This window comes from Rhagoletis zephyria, unplaced genomic scaffold (genome assembly GCF_001687245.7).
Source record: "Rhagoletis zephyria isolate East Lansing unplaced genomic scaffold, Rhagoletis_zephyria_1.1 Rzeph_scaffold_00494, whole genome shotgun sequence".
Lineage (NCBI taxonomy): Eukaryota > Metazoa > Arthropoda > Insecta > Diptera > Tephritidae > Rhagoletis > Rhagoletis zephyria.
In genome coordinates, this window is record NW_016157578.1 from 47,630 (window position 1) to 62,217 (window position 14,588).

Consider the following 14,588-nt stretch of genomic DNA (forward strand, 5'->3'; position numbering starts at 1 on the left):
TTTCATACATATATGCCTGATCATAATGGTGTAGCACTTTATCAGAAACATCTAGATATCCTAAGTTATATAACGAATTCTGTCAAGTTTAATGAAATAATATATATAGGGGACTTTAACTTAAGCAACATATCATGCTTAGACCATGAAAAAAATCGACTGCCTTTAACATCAAATCAGATGTGGATATCCTTGTTATTAAAGGGTGAACACACCAAAACTGCGACACTTTGGGAAGCTTATAACTTACCCAAAACGAATTCAATATTTTGAAATTCAAATACCATAAGCTGACCATGACCTTAGTTGGACGTAGAAGAAATTTCATTTGAATTTGATTCCTAGTTGAGTTAAAAATGGCAACCGAGTTAGAAACGAGACAAACCATTTTGCACGAGTTTATAAATGATCCGGCCTTAAGTACACGTAAAATTGCTAAAAAATTAAAGATTGCACTATTCGACAGTTTGCAGGGTTTTAATCGATACAAATAAGGCCTGGCAGTTACGAGAAAACCAGGGAGCGGGGGTTAGCATGTCAAAGTGATAAAAACAGTGCTCGGAAGGTCCTCAGTGCGTTTTCGCGAGATCCGAAGATTTTGTCGCGTTATGTTGCAAAATCCGCACGGAGATCGCAGTTTTTCGTACAAAAGGTAAAGCGGAAAGCTTCATTGAGATGTTCTACAGCTCAAACAGCGCCAGACCGAGGCGCAAAGTAGAATGTTACAGCGAAATCGCGCATTCGGAAGTTGTATAAATTCTAAATTAAAAAATACAACTGCATTGTTATGGACTACGAAACCTACTGCTATAAAAATTCAAAATATATTGCAGGTCAAGATTTTTATACTGCTGCAAGTCGTCAAGATGCCCCTGAAAGTTGTAAGCTGAAAATGAAGTCCAAATTTCCAAAAACCACATGGTTTGGAAAGCTATTTGTTCCTGCGGCCGTAAGAGCAGCCCTTTCTCCCATCCGGGACAATGAATGATCAAGTTTATAGGGATGAGTGCCTCAAAAGGCGTCTTCCGTCATTTATCAACAGATAAGGAGTAGGACATCGTTCTAGGCGGGCATGGCAGCCTGCCACTATGCCAAGGACACATTGCCGTGGTATAATGCAAATAACATCAATTTTGTACCTCTCGACTGCAATCCACCCAATAGCCCAGAGCCACGTCCTATTGGGGAATATTGGTCAATTGTCAAAGGAATCTTGAAGAAAACAGGTGAAAGAGTGAAAATTATTGAAGAGTGCAAAACAAAGTAGTTGTGCGCATCGCGTAATGTCGATGATGCAGTCGTGCAGAACATGATGGCGCGTGTGCGATGAAAATACCGATCACTTGCATATGGAGCAAATAATAACTAATATTTTAACATTTTCATAACATCTAAACTTCCAAGTTATATAATACAAAAAAAAATAATTTCAAAGCCTTCTAGTTTGTTTCTGGTAGTAATTTCTAAGTGTCGCAGTTTTGGTGTGTTCACCCTTTAGTTCAGTATTATCCCATGGTCTTAAACAATGTAACTCCATTTTAAATATAAATGGCAGAACCTTGGATTTAATATTCGCTTCTAATAACTTAAAAATTGCCTGCGAAGAATGTGCCACTCCAATTTCAAAAAATACGTTACACCACAAAGCCATAGTTGTTAATTTTCAGTTTTATAACTTCAACAGCATATCGAGCATTCGTGCGCCTGAGTTTAATTACAATAAAGCAAATTACGTTGCAATTAAGAATGTCCTTAAAGAAACTGACTGGGGGTTCCTGTGCACGAAAAGTATGACAAGCGATCTCTAATTTAAAATCTAGCTTTGAAACTGATAGTGAGGGATTTTCCTCTCATTGCTTAAAAACATGTGCTGATATTATGGCTCCACTCTTGTCCTTGCTGTTCAAAAAATGTATAAATCATGGTGTATTTATGGACTCATGGAAACTATGCTCTATTGAACTCATCTACAACACAGGTGATCGGAACGATGTCTGTAACTATAGACCTACAGTGAAACAGAGTGCCATAGCAAAATTATTCGATAACATAGTCCAAAGAAAACTCTTTAATCATGTAGACAACGTTATATACAGATGCCAACATGGTTTCGTCCCCGGGCGTTCCTGCTCTAACCTCCTCTTAGCTACTAACCAAATAATAAATGCTTTTAAAAACTATGCTCAGTTAGATGTAATTTACACTGACTTTTCATAGGCCTCCGATAAGGTCGTGTTGTATAAGCTGGAGCGTTATGGAGTAAGTGGTAAACTCCTGGATTTCTTCGCTAGTTTCCTGAAGGGTAGAAAACTATTCGTAAAAATGGGCACTTCTGTATCAAAGACTTTCGTCGAGGCATGGTCTGGCATACCTCAAGGAACTCACTGTGGTCCACTGCTATTCATTCTTTTTATTAACGACTTGCCGAATCATTTCAAGTTTGCCAATTGTCTGATGTTTGCAGACGACGTAAAACTTCTGCTAGAGGTGCGCAGCTTATCAGATAGCGAAAAGTTGCAATCCGATCTGCATGCATTTGAACAATGGTGCTCTATAAATAATCTTTTTCTGAATGAAAAATTTTTCATTGTAACTTACACTAGAAAGTCAATTTACATTGATTATGGTTACAATTTTTTAACTTTACTTTACATAAATTATTTGAAACATTGACTATCCTTTTAAACTATGTCCAATGAACTCAATAAATACCCCAGTAATATCTCCCGATGATGTAGTAGTTTATCTGAAATCCTTAAGGCAGTCCTTCAGTTATGGTCCTGACCAGATCCCTACTTGTATTCTTATAAATTGTTCTGATTATCTTTATGAGCCGTTAACAGCGATATTTAATTTATCTCTTAAAGAGGGCGTTTTTCCAACTATATGGAAGGAATCGTTCATAACCCCGTTACATAAAAGCGGTAGCAGATCTTCAGTGGAGAACTACCGGGGAATAGCTAAGCTTTCTGCAATTCCTAAATTATTTGAAGCAATTATAACAAATCAGTTGGCGCATTCTATCTCTTCTAGCATTTCATATAGTCAACATGGATTTTGCAAGGGCAAATCAACTTCTACAAATTTACTTGAATTAACATCCTATATCTCAAAAGCATTTAGTGAAAGCAAAACTGTTCATGTTATATATACTGACTTCAGTAAAGCATTTGACAAAGTGTGCCACTCGTTGCTCATCTACAAACTTGATCTTCTTGGTCTTCCACCTAATTTTCTACGTTGGATCTCTTCATACCTCTATGATAGATCACAAAGGGTAATGTTTAAAAATACTATCTCTGACGTCATTGATGTTACTTCAGGAGTCCCTCAAGGTAGCCACCTAGGCCCGGTTCTGTTCTTGCTTTTATAAACGATATTTCTACAAATATACAATTTTCCAAAATTTCAATGTATGCAGATGATGTAAAGCTTTATAAATCGTACGTTTCAATTAAAGAAAAGTCTTTGCTACAATCAGACTTAGACAGCATGGCTTACTGGTGTCAAGTAAATCTTATGCCTCTAAATCTAAAGAAATGTAAATTAATGAGCAGGGAACGGATTTTATGGAAATTGCCTTTTTTTCTGCTAAAGAGATAGAGTATATTCGATTAAGAATGACCACGATTTAGCTTTCCCTGATTCCATGTATACACATTTGATGTTGCCTTTTTTTGCCTTTTTTAAGATATTTGCCTTTTTTTTGCCTTTTTTAAGATATTTGCCTTTTTTTGCCTTTTCTACCATTAAAACAGTGATTATAGCATTTAAAAATTTTTTTTTAAGATTAAAAAATATACACATGTCCGTGCGGCTTATAGAAGCGCAGGGACCTCTTGCCAAATTGGTGTTGGAAAAATTCAAAGCCGTTTTCTCAGCTAACGTAGGCTTGAAGACAATACGGGGTGTGTATAAAATTGTAAAGGGCGAGGAAAACGCCCTTATTCCTGATAATATGAACGTTTCAAACGTTCCATATTTAAATTGCGCTCCGCTTGTATCAACTTACGTCGAGCGCACATTTAGTACATTCGCGAAAATGGAATGAAAATGCTGCCAGAAAACTTCAAAATGCATCTTGTGGTTCAATGTTACTTAGAAACTCGAAAGGATAAAATAGTCAAAGAGTCAAAGTACAAATTTTTCATATAATGAAACTAGTTCATAGTTTTTCTCTTTTTACTTGTAAAATAAAAATTTCTAAAATAAATATATTTTCGTATTTTCTGTCTTTTTTTAGTGCCTTATTTTGCTTTTTTTGGCAATACCATTTTTTTGCCTTTTCCTGCCTTTTTCGCTATTTTGTTTTGCCTTTTTTTGCCTTTTTTGCAATACCTAGTGCCTTTTCCTGCCTTTTTCGCTATTTTATTTTGCCTTTTCCAGACTATTTCGTTACTTTATTTTGCCTTTTTTATAGGTTTTAGGTCCCTGGTAATGAGCTTCTCGCGAAGACCTGTTCATCCCGCTTCTTATACAATAGGTAACCATAACCTGGACCAGGTATACAATTTTGTGGACCTTGGGATCACAATGGATCCTAAGCTTAATTTTAATCTTCATATTAATGTGACAGTCAACAAGGCTAAAGGTGTACTTGCTTTTGTGAAACGATGGTCAAAAGAGTTTTGTGACCCTTATATCACTAAAACCCTGTTTACAACATTAGTTAGGCCAATTCTGGAATACGGTTCGGTGGTTTGGAATCCAAGCTATCAAATTTACTCAGACAAGATAGAATCAATTCAAAAACAATTCCTACTTTTTGCTTTAAGAAATTTCCGTTGGGATTCTCAATATAACCTTCCACCTTATACGAGCCGATTAAAACTTATTAATCTTCCTACACTTTCCAGCCGCAGGCAAATACTTGGTACAATTTTTATAGTTAAATTACTAACAGGTTCAATTTCAAGTCCGCTTCTTCTTGGCGAAGTTAGCCTTAATGTTCCCTCCCGGGTATCAAGACACTTTTGCCCCCTATTTCTGAAAGCTTGTAAAACTAATTATGAATTGCACGACCCACTCCGTTGCTTATGCCAGGATTTTAACTCTCATTCCAGCACGTTTGATATATCAGATCCGCTTTTCAGCATTAAGAAATCGATACTGTCCTCTCTCAATAGATGAATCATTAAAATAAAGACATAAAATCGGCTGATGAATTTAGTTCTGTAGCTGAACAGTTTTAGATCTCGACACTTAACAAACTCCTGCCTATCGTGACTCGGCGCAAAAATTTAAAATACTGGTTCCGTACGTCATGCGGACTGCGCCCCTCGTGCGGATGGGCGGGAATGGAGGGTAAAAACCGTAGGGATATTATTATTATTATTGGAACAATTGTATTATAAGCCGTAGCTACGAGATAAAAGATCTTGGCGTTATTTTCGACACCAAGCTTTCATTCCCACGACATATTGACTACATTGTGTCTAAAGCATTTGCAATGATTGGTTTCATCAGAAGAAATTCCTCTGATTTTAAAGACCCTCAAACTGTGAAGTCGTTTTACGTTGCCTTAGTCAGATCTCGGCCTGAATACTGCTCCCTAGTATGGAATCCTTACTATGAGGTTCACGCAAATAAAATTGAAAAAGTTCAAAAGGTTTTTACAAAAATGGTATTCTATAAGATCGACTGGCCATACTCATTATATAGGCCGCCGCAAACTACTTGGGCTGCAATTCCTATACGACAGAAGGACGTATTTCTCATTAATTTTTGTATATAACATCATCTGTTTCAGTCACTTTTCTCCTCATAATTTAAGGACTAATCGCTTATTTACTCAGTAAAACAATAAGATTAATTATACATTTAATGAACCTCTCGTACGATGTGCTCGATTATGCAATGGCTAAATATATACAATTTAAGCTTGATCTTTTTTGTTTATTTAACTAAGTCCTATTTGATGCAATTTAAAAGTGTCAATTCATTTGAATAGTCTGTAAGGAAGATTTCTGTAGACAAATAAATAAATAAATAAACAAGGTAATGTATTTTTTTCTTTAATAAAAAGTAATTTTTAAACAGATTTTTTATACAAAGCAAAACCTTTGTTTGCTAATTTTTACAATCGTAAGAAATTTTATTCTCGGGTCCCACAGAGTGTACTGTACTAGGCGGCTCACAACAATTTAGGACGACAAAAATGTTTACTCCATATGTATTTGACAGATTTCAATGAAGTTTACTGTTAAGGGATTTTCGTGGTCACTGATTTCGAATATTAAATCAAATTTCCAAAATTCAAAATGACGGACGATTTAAAAAAAAAATGACTATATTGTTATGAAGCTTGGTATCCAGAGATTTTCGTCGTCACTGATTTTGAAATTGATATTCAATATTCAAAAATCAAAATGGCGGATCCAATATGGCGGACGATTTGTTCAAAACTGGATAAATTGTTATAAAGCTTGGTATTTATTCCATATGGACGATTTAAAAAAAATTACTATATTGTTATGAAGCTTGGTATCCAGAGATTTTCGTCGTCACTGATTTTGAAATTGATATTCAATATTCAAAAAGCAAAATGGCGAATCCAATATGGCGGACGATTTGTTCAAATCTGGATAAATTGTTATAAAGCTTGGTATTTATTCCATATGTAGTTGAAATATTTCAATGAAATTTGGTATTTAGGGATTTTCGTTGTCACTGATTTCGAATATTAAATCAAATTTTCAAAACTCAAAATAGCGGACCCAATATGGCGGACGATTTTTTAAAAATGACTATATTGTTGTGAAGCTTGGTATCCAGAGATTTTCGTCGTCACTGATTTCGAAATTGATATTAAATTTTCAAAAATCAAAATGACGGATCCAATATGGCGGACGACTTTTGTTTTTAATTATAGTTTGTTATGAAACTTTGTATTCAAAGATCTTCGTTATCTTTGATTACGAAATTGAAACTAAACTTTCAAAATTCAAAATGGCAAATGCAATATGGCGGACGAGTTTTTTCTTTTAATTATGGTTTGTTTTGGGAACTGATTACGTATGTACGTACATACACGCATTCATCTGCTAGACGCTATTTAATGAATTAATTTTTTGTATGAATCGAGGAAATAATAGTTTAGCAACAATTTATTAGGAAATAAACCTAATTACTTTAATGTCATACAAATTTATTTAAAAAAAAAAATATTTTTCTATTTAAAATAATAAAATCTAAGCTAAAAATAAACTAACAAAAAAAATATTAAAAAAATAAACAAAAATTAAAAAAATAGAAAAAAATCTCCACTGCCCCACGACTCGGACTCGAACTCGGCTCTCTCAATTGGCAGTCTAGTGCTTTGTACACTCGGCCATTGCGCCTGATGGGGCAGCGTGAGCAAAATGACATACATAAATGTCTGTTGTTTCCTTTGCACTAACTGATTTCGAATCAGCATTCGAAGCTGGCAACGATATTTTCGAGTTCACTCGGATTCAGTGATAGCAATTTTTTCGTATTCATAGCGGGCATTTGAATTCGTAGATTTTCTACGATGGATTCCGTGATAGCCCTGAATGCATTGCGTTAAAAGTAAAACTCCTATTGTTCGGGATGCCATATTTGATCCGCCGTTTTAATTTTTGAAAATTTAATATCAATTTCGAAATCAGCGACGATGAAAATCTCTGGATACCAAGCTTCATAACAATCTATACATTTATAAAGAAATCGTCCGCCATATTGGATCCGGCATTTTGAATTTTGAAAATTGAATATCAATTTCGAAATCATTGACGAGAAAAACCCCAGGATACCAAATTTCATGGAAATCTGTCAAATACATATGGAGTAAACATTGTTGTCGTCCTCCTATATTCTCGATTCGTCCCAATAAACGACTTAAGAAAAAGATGCTATATTTGCTATATTTATTGAAGGGGGAAAAGGGGGAACGAGTTCGTGATATTTTTACATTGGCAATTTGGTGGATTTTCGAACTGTTGAAGAGAAATTGCTGTACTTGTTGGAACTTTTTTTATAACTCTAACTTTTTTTATAACTCTAACTGATATAAAAATTTCAAAATTTTTTCAATAAGAAAAAGGCAATTTATAAAATAGGTATTATAACCATTTTACAAACAACTATATAATTAACAAAAATCGCAAAATAAAGTACATACCTCACGCCTCACTTTCCGTGTTGACAAAACTGTTAGATGTTAAGAATAAAATGACAAGCGAAATTATTTTATCATCGCTTCAAACAAAAAATTATTTCATTCGACGCACGATAGAAAACCCGACTATGCGCTTCTGCTAAAGCTACCGCATTGCGGTAAAAGTCAAAATTTGTGTGTTACATTGTGGACTGGTTTGTAAGGAGTATGAGAAAGGTATGTGCGATAAGATTTAAAGATTTTGTTTTTTTCTATTTTTGTCGTCCTAAATTGTCGATTCGTCCCTATGTGCGGCTGTGTGAAAATTATGATAGCATTCATAAGTGGTGGTCAAACATAGGAAGGTTTTGCCCCATCGCATCGCAATGTTTTCTACACAGGGTTAAGCTTCCCCCTTTTTGGTAAAAATAAGTATTATTTTTCATTACATTTTGGTATCCTTAGAAAATTTGGCGCTTAATATTTTAGTGGGAATTTTAAACATCTATAAGCTATTTTTTAAAAAGTGGGTCAAAAAGGCCCGTTCTGGTGGGAGTTGATAGGTAAAACTGTTGGAAAAAGTAGACCACGCTTGTTTTCTATATTCCACTCGCAAAAATCGTAAGAAATCCGTAACTTAACATAACGGTAGATAAGATTATTACAAAAATTTATTATTAGCCACATAAATAACTCCAATATGTACTTTTTCATTTTCTTTAAATTTAAATAGTACATACTAGGGATGCCGAAATATGCGAAAAATGGTGATTTCGGGATATTTTTTAAGTAATCCCGAGATCCCGGGATTCACATTGAGACATAACTTTTATGAATATGAGTAAAAATTCAATAACTGAAAGCATTTAAAGATACCATGAAATAAAACTATTTAAAATTTGCAATAAATTGATTGTTAAACTCACATATTTATTAATCCAGTCAAATCTTAAAGTAATACATTTTTTAAATTGTATTTACATCACAAATAACAATGTAAATACCAGGTACTTTTGAAAGTTACGATTAATATAAAAAACACTAAACAAAAATATACAAATACAAATTCTTTAACCATATTTATTCCATAAAGAAAAGGCGAATTTTTTGGCCATTATTTTCGCAACCTACTAGAAATTTTGAGGGTGTACGAGTCAAAAGGACCCAGAACCGGGCTCAGTGAGGCGAAATACATGTTGGTAGGTGGGTCTGGTTAAAAGCACACCCCTTTTTTGTGCCGGTGTTGTTATTATTGCACTTAAAATGTGTTCGTAAGAGCAGCAAAGCATTCAAAGCGGAGTCTTCTAATCTTGAGCTGAAGTTATTACATACAAGACTGGAAAAAAGGTAGTCATAAGTCATTTGAAGATCACTACCCCTATCTCCTCCACTACAAAATATTTGAACTTCTTTTACCAGCACGTCGGATAGCTTTTAAGTTTTTTCGATTTCGAAGTTTCAATATATTTATTTAAAAAATTATGTTTCCTTAAAATTTTCTGTTTCGTTTACATTAGCGACGCTATGAGTACATTCATTAAAATCTTCTCCAAAAAAGGCTCAGTTTCAGCTCTTTGCTAATCGTAGTAAAAACGGCATTTTACAAAAATTATAATTCAAATTCATAAATAAGTTCTTACTATCAATTCGATATGTAAAATTTTTCGGGATACCGGGATTAAGGCAAGTAAATCCCAGGATTTCCGGGACCTCAAAAACACCGGGATTGCATCCCTAATACATACGGATCTGTAGATAACATATAGTCTGTTCCTTTGAACTTCGGACTAAAACCTGTGGAACTGTCAAACTACAACTTTACTCTCTCAAGTGAGAGTAAATGAAGAACAGATGCAGAAGTGCACGGGAACGCAAAAAGCACGTCAGTCGGTTTGTTTACATGTCATTTGTACAACACTGATTTAGCTGAAATCACTAACTAATTATTAAAATCTATACATATTCAAATATTTCGTTGTTTACTTCCATTTTTTTACAAATATACGGTATTTTGCTTTCACCGCTGTTTGTTTTTGCTTGCACATGCAAATCAGCTGATCGTTTGACACTTTTCATGAACTTACAGGAAAAAAACTCCGGACTAAATCCTGTAACTTCTGACTAGGAACAGTTGCTCAGTTACTCTCTCAAATGTGTTCCCGGAAATGTGTAAACCGGACTGCTATTGGAACAGACTAATAGAGAACTATGTATGTATGTATATATCTCAGACCCACGATACAGCGAAACAAAGCTGTCGCCTTCCGCGGACCGCTAATCCTCTCTTTTTCGGATTGACAGCATCCACCCTTTAGCTGACGTCACATTATTATTTTTTTCGCACTAGTGATCAATATTAAATTTTCATACTGTAGCTATTTGCCGAAAAGTTATATCTAAAAGTAGATACACGTACCTAAACAGTAAACATGTATTTTTATGCGCATACATTTTGGATAGTTGGTAACAGTAACAATATGCATTTGCACATACATGTATTTATATTTTTTATTATCACTGAATTCTGAAAACTCAAAAGCAAATCATAATATAATAATGTATATCAAATTAAAGGTAAAAACTTACTTTTTAAATAATAAAAATTTTTTAGCATTGATTATAACTTTTTCTAAAAAACGGTTATTTTATGGTAAAATTATGACATTTTTTTTGTTTTATAATATTTTTGGCTTAAATATATAAAAAAGCGTACACATTTTATATAAGCTTGAAGATAAATTAATTGTCTTTATTTTGTTGAAGATAAATTAATTGTCTTTATTTTGACATCATTACCTTTTGAATCGGTTACGCAGTTTAGAAAATATTAATATATTAACCCAAATTGTCCCAGATTAATGTTTTTTTAGATTTTTTTGGTTTCACCTATATACAGGGTAAAAGTAGCGTTAAAGTAAAGGAAAAAATATGACTAAAACTTTGGGAGTAGTATAGTTCTTCCGATATCGGCCGTTGCCATATGGCAACACGGGGCATATTCCAAATGGATTGTTAGAGGACAGTATTTGGTTAAAATATGAAATAATAGAGACATTGTGTATAAGTGTTAATACATTCATTGATAATATATGCATATTCTACGTGCAAAGCGGATGAAGAAGTTAATGAAAAGTAGCAAAACATTTCAAACATAAACCCACATCATATTTTGCACAGGCTACTCGTCCAATAGTTTTACATGCTTCACCAGCAGAACGAAGTTTTTTTGTCAATTTGTATGGGTCAGTGGTGTAGTCACAAAAAGATATAAGGTCCCAGTGTGGAGACCCCCGAGGCTACGTATTTAGCATCGAGCTGTCAATTAAAGACCACAGAAAGTATTTGGAAGTAGTCTTGGAGAGTAAGCTGCTGTGGATGCGCAATGTTGAAGAAAGAGAGAAGAAGGCCCTTTATGCATGTAAAAGAATGCTGTGAGTCACTTGGGGTTTGTCACCTGCTCTGATGCATTGGTGCTACACAGCAATAGTCAGCCCAATACTGCTCTATGGCGCTTTGGTGTGCTGGAATGCCGCACAAAAGTCCTTATGCCTCGGGTCAATGGAGAAGGTTCAGCGCCTAGTAGCATTGTACTTCGACGGCTCCTCTTTAAAAACCCTGCTGCGAAATCCGCACGTGGATTGACGGTCATAGGGAAATTAAATTTCAGAACCACAAGCAGCATAGGTGTCGGGATTTACTGCCGGGAACTGAACGTCAGGCGGACAATAAGGCTACCTGTCCATTGCAGCATATTTCAAGCAGAGGTTTTCGCAATGAGGATAACTAAAGAGCTAGCCCTCACCGAAACGACAATCAATTCAAACTTAAACCTATTCCAGGCGGCAATCAAGGCAGTTTCCTGATATAGTATTTCATCCATAAACGTCCCTCGCAGCCGGGAAGCCATTGACAAGCTAGACGCTGATAAAAGGCTACATATCTATGGGGTGCCCGGTCACAAGGCAATCTAGGATAATGAAGTAGCAGATGAGAATGCAAAAAACGCCACCAGTTTTCCCTGGAACATACAAACTACATTTGTATACCACTTCAACACTTTGTACAATGAAATATACGATAATATGATTAGGCAGTTCAGAGCTAGATGGAATGAGTTAACCACCTGCAAAACTGCAAAAATACATACAAAAGATTTTTGTTTACACCGCCTCATACATGACAGTATTTTGCGTTGCCATATGGCAACACGGGGTCTATTTGGGCTAGCGAACATAACAAAATTTGATAAAAAGAGGAACAGTTCACATTACGCCCCGTGTTGCCATATGGCAACGGACTTAAAAAACACTTAAATTATATAGCATGCACGATTGTCTTTTATTCTTACTCACTAATGTTTTGTCACTATCATAATTTGTAAATAAAAAAACGCTTTCTATAAATTCATGCTTACTTCTTCATATATGACATTTTGATGGTTTTTTGTCACTTCTAATTTTGTTTAAAGAACACACTTGCATTACACTCGATAGATAGCAAGGATCTGACGGAAGCGTAAACGTTTCGAAAGATACACCTTTTAGGAATTAGTTAACGTACATATAAGCATTTTGAAGTAAGCGATTTTTGTTGTACACCCTCTTAAACATGATGTATTTGGGTTAAAATAGCACAATTTTTTTGTTTTACCTTTTATATCTACCTTACTTTTTAATTGCGACAAATAATACTTATATAGTTAAAAATAAGCGTAAAAAGCACTAGCAATCTGCATTTTTAGTTTACTATAGCTGAACGGTTGGTTATCTTGATGTATGTCAAAAACTTTAATACACACATGTAGCCGAAAGATTCAACTTTTCATTTAAAACAAAGATTTCAAATTTCCAAGCACTAGTTTATTGATAAATCCGGTTTGAAGTATGCACATTTTTTAAAACAGTAGAAACCGTGGACGGCTTTTTTACTTGGGCGCAAGTCGTTCTCCACTTCTATTAGAGCATACACTTATAACCCAAGAATGATAGAATACAAGATTGCGCCAATCGAGCTGAGAGTAACTGGCCGTGACGTCAATAAATACCAGAATGAGAGAGCAAGACGAACTCGACAAGAAAAAGAGGAAGCATCGAACAAAAGGCAGTATTGCCAAGTTTTGAATTTGAAAAAGCACCAAATATTTATTGGTGTATTTTATGGACTTTATATGCATACATAATTATATTGTAAGGATGCCGATTCAAATTAATAAAAATCAATGTTTCTTGCACGACGGTCGATTTCTTCTGGCTTGATTGAAGGTGCGCCACATATTTTGTTGTCGCTTATGATTGTGCCATGATTTTATTTAAATTTTTGTGAAGTTGCTTACCACGCTTATGATTGCTATAAATTTTGCTTCCATTTTTTTAAGATTTTATAATTTGGTGTCTTCAAACTAAAAACAAAAGCACCAAAAACGCACCAAGCACCAAACTCAAAAATGTTCGCGTTTTGAATACCCACTAAATTTGGTGCGAAAAGCATTAAGTTGGCAACAGTGAATGTAAACAAAAGTATTTTATGACGTCAGCGATTGGGTGGATGCTGTCAAATCGACGATGAGAGGGTTAGCGGTCCGCGAATGGCGCGACCTTTATTTTCTGGATCGTGGTTATAACCAGGGACGTGAACCGGATGAAAAATTTGGTCGGTTCGGTTAAGCGGTTCGAACCGTTTTTGCACTTTTGGATTGGTTCCTCAAAGCGGTTTTTTTGGTCTTTGAACCGGGGTTTCGGTTCGGTTCAACGGTTCGAAAAACAAAAAAAAAATAACGCGCAAGTTTAAGTGTCAAGTGTCAAGGGCAACAGCGCGCTAGGTTAAGGGCAAGTGTCTGTCAAATGAGATGGGTTGCCTTTACATTTGATATTGTCACATGGTAGATTTAACAAAAAGAAAAAAGTGGGTACATTTATCTATTGAAAATTGGTTGAAATGAACCTTTAAACCTTTAGGAAAGTGGTTCGGTTTTCGGTTCGGATCAAACATTTGTGGAAAATTTCGGTTCGGTTAAGGGTTCAGTTAATTAATAGAAAAAAGCGGTTTTCCGGTTCAAAACCGGTTCACGTCCCTGCTTATAACAGCTTCTTTCGAAAGTTGAAAATTTCTCTGAAATCTAATGAATTTTTTTTTAATAATTAACAAATAAAACTTATTCCAGTTACTTACATTATCGAGTTAACCTCCAGAGGATTGGAAGCATCTCTCAATTGCCTTCGTACTGTAGCCTCAATGCCAGTTTCATTAATTTATAAAACGCAATTAAGGTTAAAGGAAACATGTTTTTTCTTAATTTTGTATGGTTTATGGAAGCTTTCGCGTCTTTTAAGTACAAAATGTTTGCTTTGAAAATATTTTAGCTAGAAAAGAACAGCTGCTTCATTTAAATTCACAACAAATGGTAAACAAATACCATTGTCATTCACAATAGTACATCTATCGGGCGTGTGGAAACCATAATACGAAAACT

At 34.8% G+C, this 14,588-nt stretch overlaps 1 protein-coding gene across 3 annotated transcripts in view; it reads right to left on the reverse strand.

Annotated features, from left to right (window-relative positions):
• LOC108359953 (zinc finger CCCH domain-containing protein 18) overlaps positions 1 to 14,588 on the reverse strand; it is a 193,546-nt gene that overhangs the window by 32,537 nt on the left and 146,421 nt on the right. The gene's annotated exons all lie outside the window — the stretch shown is intronic.